Raw genomic sequence first — 6,271 nt, 5'->3', positions numbered from 1 at the left:
ATCTATCTATCTATCTATCTATCTATCTATCTATCTATCTATCTATCTATCTATCTATGAAAGGCCTTCCAATGTAATTCCAGCCCAGATAGCTGGCTAGCACTCAGATAGCTGGCTGACTAGCTATAACAGGCCTTTAAATCCAACTTCTTTCGCTTACGGCCAAACCACCTTGGGAATGCCTGATCTCGTCCGATCTCAGAAGCCAAGCAGGGTTGGGCTCAGTCAGTACCTAGATGGGAGACTGCCTGGGAATACTGAGTGCTGTAAGCTTTTTATTTTTGAGTTTCAGCCCCATTCATGAAGTGTCATTTAGCAGTTAGCTAGCATAATAAAGGATCTATCTATCTATCTATCTATCTATCTATCTATCTATCTATCTATCTATCTATCTATCTATCTATCTATCTATCTATCTATCTATCTATCTATCTATCTATCTATCTATCTAAAAAAGGCCTTCCAATGTAATTCCAGCCCAGATAGCTGGCTAGCACTCAGATAGCTGGCTGACTAGCTATAACAGGCCTTTAAATCCAGCTTCTTTCGCTTACGGCCAAACCACCTTGGGAACGCCTGATCTCGTCCGATCTCAGAAGCCAAGCAGGGTTGGGCTCAGTCAGTACCTAGATGGGAGACTGCCTGGGAATACTGAGTGCTGTAAGCTTTTTATTTTTGAGTTTCAGCCCCATTCATGAAGTGTCATTTAGCAGTTAGCTAGCATAATAAAGGATCTATCTATCTATCTATCTATCTATCTATCTATCTATCTATCTATCTATCTATCTATCTATCTATCTATCTATCTATCTATCTATCTATCTATCTATCTATCTATCTATCTATCTATCTAATCTATGAAAGGCCTTCCAATGTAATTCCAGCCCAGATAGCTGGCTAGCACTCAGATAGCTGGCTGACTAGCTATAACAGGCCTTTAAATCCAGCTTCTTTCGCTTACGGCCAAACCACCTTGGGAATGCCTGATCTCGTCCGATCTCAGAAGCCAAGCAGGGTTGGGCTCAGTCAGTACCTAGATGGGAGACTGCCTGGGAATACTGAGTGCTGTAAGCTTTTTATTTTTGAGTTTCAGCCCCATTCATGAAGTGTCATTTAGCAGTTAGCTAGCATAATAAAGGATCTATCTATCTATCTATCTATCTATCTATCTATCTATCTATCTATCTATCTATCTATCTATCTATCTATCTATCTATCTATCTATCTATCTATCTATCTATCTATCTATCTATCTATCTATCTATCTATCTATCTATCTAATCTATGAAAGGCCTTCCAATGTAATTCCAGCCCAGATAGCTGGCTAGCACTCAGATAGCTGGCTGACTAGCTATAACAGGCCTTTAAATCCAGCTTCTTTCGCTTACGGCCAAACCACCTTGGGAATGCCTGATCTCGTCCGATCTCAGAAGCCAAGCAGGGTTGGGCTCAGTCAGTACCTAGATGGGAGACTGCCTGGGAATACTGAGTGCTGTAAGCTTTTTATTTTTGAGTTTCAGCCCCATTCATGAAGTGTCATTTAGCAGTTAGCTAGCATAATAAAGGATCTATCTATCTATCTATCTATCTATCTATCTATCTATCTATCTATCTATCTATCTATCTATCTATCTATCTATCTATCTATCTATCTATCTATCTATCTATCTATCTATCTATCTATCTATCTATCTATCTATCTATCTATCTATCTATCTATCTATCTATCTATCTATCTATCTATCTATCTATCTATCTATCTATCTATCTATCTATCTATCTATCTATCTATCTATCTATCTATCTATCTATCTATCTATCTATCTATCTATCTATCTATCTATCTATCTATCTATCTATCTATCTATCTATCTATCTATCTATCTATCTATCTATGAAAGGCCTTCCAATGTAATTCCAGCCCAGATAGCTGGCTAGCACTCAGATAGCTGGCTGACTAGCTATAACAGGCCTTTAAATCCAACTTCTTTCGCTTACGGCCAAACCACCTTGGGAATGCCTGATCTCGTCCGATCTCAGAAGCCAAGCAGGGTTGGGCTCAGTCAGTACCTAGATGGGAGACTGCCTGGGAATACTGAGTGCTGTAAGCTTTTTATTTTTGAGTTTCAGCCCCATTCATGAAGTGTCATTTAGCAGTTAGCTAGCATAATAAAGGATCTATCTATCTATCTATCTATCTATCTATCTATCTATCTATCTATCTATCTATCTATCTATCTATCTATCTATCTATCTATCTATCTATCTATCTATCTATCTATCTATCTATCTATCTAAAAAAGGCCTTCCAATGTAATTCCAGCCCAGATAGCTGGCTAGCACTCAGATAGCTGGCTGACTAGCTATAACAGGCCTTTAAATCCAGCTTCTTTCGCTTACGGCCAAACCACCTTGGGAACGCCTGATCTCGTCCGATCTCAGAAGCCAAGCAGGGTTGGGCTCAGTCAGTACCTAGATGGGAGACTGCCTGGGAATACTGAGTGCTGTAAGCTTTTTATTTTTGAGTTTCAGCCCCATTCATGAAGTGTCATTTAGCAGTTAGCTAGCATAATAAAGGATCTATCTATCTATCTATCTATCTATCTATCTATCTATCTATCTATCTATCTATCTATCTATCTATCTATCTATCTATCTATCTATCTATCTATCTATCTATCTATCTATCTATCTAATCTATGAAAGGCCTTCCAATGTAATTCCAGCCCAGATAGCTGGCTAGCACTCAGATAGCTGGCTGACTAGCTATAACAGGCCTTTAAATCCAGCTTCTTTCGCTTACGGCCAAACCACCTTGGGAATGCCTGATCTCGTCCGATCTCAGAAGCCAAGCAGGGTTGGGCTCAGTCAGTACCTAGATGGGAGACTGCCTGGGAATACTGAGTGCTGTAAGCTTTTTATTTTTGAGTTTCAGCCCCATTCATGAAGTGTCATTTAGCAGTTAGCTAGCATAATAAAGGATCTATCTATCTATCTATCTATCTATCTATCTATCTATCTATCTATCTATCTATCTATCTATCTATCTATCTATCTATCTATCTATCTATCTATCTATCTATCTATCTATCTATCTATCTATCTATCTATCTATCTATCTATCTATCTATCTATCTATCTATCTATCTATCTAATCTATGAAAGGCCTTCCAATGTAATTCCAGCCCAGATAGCTGGCTAGCACTCAGATAGCTGGCTGACTAGCTATAACAGGCCTTTAAATCCAGCTTCTTTCGCTTACGGCCAAACCACCTTGGGAATGCCTGATCTCGTCCGATCTCAGAAGCCAAGCAGGGTTGGGCTCAGTCAGTACCTAGATGGGAGACTGCCTGGGAATACTGAGTGCTGTAAGCTTTTTATTTTTGAGTTTCAGCCCCATTCATGAAGTGTCATTTAGCAGTTAGCTAGCATAATAAAGGATCTATCTATCTATCTATCTATCTATCTATCTATCTATCTATCTATCTATCTATCTATCTATCTATCTATCTATCTATCTATCTATCTATCTATCTATCTATCTATCTATCTATCTATCTATCTATCTATCTATCTATCTATCTATCTATCTATCTATCTATCTATCTATCTATCTATCTATCTATCTATCTATCTATCTATCTATCTATCTATCTATCTATCTATCTATCTATCTATCTATCTATCTATCTATCTATCTATCTATCTATCTATCTATCTATCTATCTATCTATCTATCTATCTATCTATCTATCTATCTATCTATCTATGAAAGGCCTTCCAATGTAATTCCAGCCCAGATAGCTGGCTAGCACTCAGATAGCTGGCTGACTAGCTATAACAGGCCTTTAAATCCAACTTCTTTCGCTTACGGCCAAACCACCTTGGGAATGCCTGATCTCGTCCGATCTCAGAAGCCAAGCAGGGTTGGGCTCAGTCAGTACCTAGATGGGAGACTGCCTGGGAATACTGAGTGCTGTAAGCTTTTTATTTTTGAGTTTCAGCCCCATTCATGAAGTGTCATTTAGCAGTTAGCTAGCATAATAAAGGATCTATCTATCTATCTATCTATCTATCTATCTATCTATCTATCTATCTATCTATCTATCTATCTATCTATCTATCTATCTATCTATCTATCTATCTATCTATCTATCTATCTATCTATCTATCTATCGATCTATCTATCTATGAAAGGCCTTCCAATGTAATTCCAGCCCAGATAGCTGGCTAGCACTCAGATAGCTGGCTGACTAGCTATAACAGGCCTTTAAATCCAGCTTCTTTCGCTTACGGCCAAACCACCTTGGGAATGCCTGATCTCGTCCGATCTCAGAAGCCAAGCAGGGTTGGGCTCAGTCAGTACCTAGATGGGAGACTGCCTGGGAATACTGAGTGCTGTAAGCTTTTTATTTTTGAGTTTCAGCCCCATTCATGAAGTGTCATTTAGCAGTTAGCTAGCATAATAAAGGATCTATCTATCTATCTATCTATCTATCTATCTATCTATCTATCTATCTATCTATCTATCTATCTATCTATCTATCTATCTATCTATCTATCTATCTATCTATCTATCTATCTATCTATCTATCTATCTATCTATCTATCTATCTAAAAAAGGCCTTCCAATGTAATTCCAGCCCAGATAGCTGGCTAGCACTCAGATAGCTGGCTGACTAGCTATAACAGGCCTTTAAATCCAGCTTCTTTCGCTTACGGCCAAACCACCTTGGGAACGCCTGATCTCGTCCGATCTCAGAAGCCAAGCAGGGTTGGGCTCAGTCAGTACCTAGATGGGAGACTGCCTGGGAATACTGAGTGCTGTAAGCTTTTTATTTTTGAGTTTCAGCCCCATTCATGAAGTGTCATTTAGCAGTTAGCTAGCATAATAAAGGATCTATCTATCTATCTATCTATCTATCTATCTATCTATCTATCTATCTATCTATCTATCTATCTATCTATCTATCTATCTATCTATCTATCTATCTATCTATCTATCTATCTATCTATCTATCTATCTATCTAAAAAAGGCCTTCCAATGTAATTCCAGCCCAGATAGCTGGCTAGCACTCAGATAGCTGGCTGACTAGCTATAACAGGCCTTTAAATCCAGCTTCTTTCGCTTACGGCCAAACCACCTTGGGAACGCCTGATCTCGTCCGATCTCAGAAGCCAAGCAGGGTTGGGCTCAGTCAGTACCTAGATGGGAGACTGCCTGGGAATACTGAGTGCTGTAAGCTTTTTATTTTTGAGTTTCAGCCCCATTCATGAAGTGTCATTTAGCAGTTAGCTAGCATAATAAAGGATCTATCTATCTATCTATCTATCTATCTATCTATCTATCTATCTATCTATCTATCTATCTATCTATCTATCTATCTATCTATCTATCTATCTATCTATCTATCTATCTATCTATCTATCTATCTATCTAAAAAAGGCCTTCCAATGTAATTCCAGCCCAGATAGCTGGCTAGCACTCAGATAGCTGGCTGACTAGCTATAACAGGCCTTTAAATCCAGCTTCTTTCGCTTACGGCCAAACCACCTTGGGAACGCCTGATCTCGTCCGATCTCAGAAGCCAAGCAGGGTTGGGCTCAGTCAGTACCTAGATGGGAGACTGCCTGGGAATACTGAGTGCTGTAAGCTTTTTATTTTTGAGTTTCAGCCCCATTCATGAAGTGTCATTTAGCAGTTAGCTAGCATAATAAAGGATCTATCTATCTATCTATCTATCTATCTATCTATCTATCTATCTATCTATCTATCTATCTATCTATCTATCTATCTATCTATCTATCTATCTATCTATCTATCTATCTATCTATCTATCTATCTATCTATCTAATCTATGAAAGGCCTTCCAATGTAATTCCTGCCCAGATAGCTGGCTAGCACTCAGATAGCTGGCTGACTAGCTATAACAGGCCTTTAAATCCAGCTTCTTTCGCTTACGGCCAAACCACCTTGGGAAAGCCTGATCTCGTCCGATCTCAGAAGCCAAGCAGGGTTGGGCTCAGTCAGTACCTAGATGGGAGACTGCCTGGGAATACTGAGTGCTGTAAGCTTTTTATTTTTGAGTTTCAGCCCCATTCATGAAGTGTCATTTAGCAGTTAGCTAGCATAATAAAGGATCTATCTATCTATCTATCTATCTATCTATCTATCTATCTATCTATCTATCTATCTATCTATCTATCTATCTATCTATCTATCTATCTATCTATCTATCTATCTATCTATCGATTTATCTATCTATGAAA

At 38.7% G+C, this 6,271-nt stretch overlaps 13 non-coding genes and 1 pseudogene across 13 annotated transcripts; all 14 read left to right on the top strand.

Moving 5' to 3' along the window:
* Positions 1–154: 154 nt before the first annotated feature.
* Positions 155–273, top strand: LOC134305141 (5S ribosomal RNA). Its single transcript, XR_010008504.1, has one exon. It is a non-coding gene; the product is annotated as a 5S ribosomal RNA (ribosomal RNA).
* A 275-nt stretch (positions 274–548) lies between these two features.
* Positions 549–667, top strand: LOC134305024 (5S ribosomal RNA). Its single transcript, XR_010008388.1, has one exon. It is a non-coding gene; the product is annotated as a 5S ribosomal RNA (ribosomal RNA).
* Positions 668–955: 288 nt separating this feature from the next.
* Positions 956–1,074, top strand: LOC134305140 (5S ribosomal RNA). The gene has a single exon (XR_010008503.1). It is a non-coding gene; the product is annotated as a 5S ribosomal RNA (ribosomal RNA).
* A 308-nt stretch (positions 1,075–1,382) lies between these two features.
* Positions 1,383–1,501, top strand: LOC134305139 (5S ribosomal RNA). Its single transcript, XR_010008502.1, has one exon. It is a non-coding gene; the product is annotated as a 5S ribosomal RNA (ribosomal RNA).
* Positions 1,502–1,992: 491 nt separating this feature from the next.
* On the top strand, positions 1,993–2,111 carry LOC134305138 (5S ribosomal RNA). The gene has a single exon (XR_010008501.1). It is a non-coding gene; the product is annotated as a 5S ribosomal RNA (ribosomal RNA).
* Positions 2,112–2,394: 283 nt separating this feature from the next.
* On the top strand, positions 2,395–2,513 carry LOC134305023 (5S ribosomal RNA). The gene has a single exon (XR_010008387.1). It is a non-coding gene; the product is annotated as a 5S ribosomal RNA (ribosomal RNA).
* Positions 2,514–2,797: 284 nt separating this feature from the next.
* On the top strand, positions 2,798–2,916 carry LOC134305136 (5S ribosomal RNA). Its single transcript, XR_010008500.1, has one exon. It is a non-coding gene; the product is annotated as a 5S ribosomal RNA (ribosomal RNA).
* A 340-nt stretch (positions 2,917–3,256) lies between these two features.
* On the top strand, positions 3,257–3,375 carry LOC134305135 (5S ribosomal RNA). Its single transcript, XR_010008499.1, has one exon. It is a non-coding gene; the product is annotated as a 5S ribosomal RNA (ribosomal RNA).
* Positions 3,376–3,866: 491 nt separating this feature from the next.
* On the top strand, positions 3,867–3,985 carry LOC134305134 (5S ribosomal RNA). Its single transcript, XR_010008498.1, has one exon. It is a non-coding gene; the product is annotated as a 5S ribosomal RNA (ribosomal RNA).
* A 303-nt stretch (positions 3,986–4,288) lies between these two features.
* On the top strand, positions 4,289–4,407 carry LOC134305132 (5S ribosomal RNA). The gene has a single exon (XR_010008496.1). It is a non-coding gene; the product is annotated as a 5S ribosomal RNA (ribosomal RNA).
* Positions 4,408–4,714: 307 nt separating this feature from the next.
* Positions 4,715–4,833, top strand: LOC134305022 (5S ribosomal RNA). Its single transcript, XR_010008386.1, has one exon. It is a non-coding gene; the product is annotated as a 5S ribosomal RNA (ribosomal RNA).
* Positions 4,834–5,128: 295 nt separating this feature from the next.
* Positions 5,129–5,247, top strand: LOC134305021 (5S ribosomal RNA). The gene has a single exon (XR_010008385.1). It is a non-coding gene; the product is annotated as a 5S ribosomal RNA (ribosomal RNA).
* Positions 5,248–5,538: 291 nt separating this feature from the next.
* Positions 5,539–5,657, top strand: LOC134305020 (5S ribosomal RNA). The gene has a single exon (XR_010008384.1). It is a non-coding gene; the product is annotated as a 5S ribosomal RNA (ribosomal RNA).
* A 300-nt stretch (positions 5,658–5,957) lies between these two features.
* On the top strand, positions 5,958–6,076 carry LOC134305150 (5S ribosomal RNA; annotated as a pseudogene).
* Positions 6,077–6,271: the final 195 nt, after the last annotated feature.

This window comes from Trichomycterus rosablanca, unplaced genomic scaffold (assembly GCF_030014385.1).
Source record: "Trichomycterus rosablanca isolate fTriRos1 unplaced genomic scaffold, fTriRos1.hap1 scaffold_123, whole genome shotgun sequence".
NCBI classification, from domain to species: Eukaryota; Metazoa; Chordata; class Actinopteri; order Siluriformes; family Trichomycteridae; genus Trichomycterus; species Trichomycterus rosablanca.
Note: the sequence above shows the minus strand (reverse complement) of the source record. Positions and strands in the feature narration are given on the sequence as shown.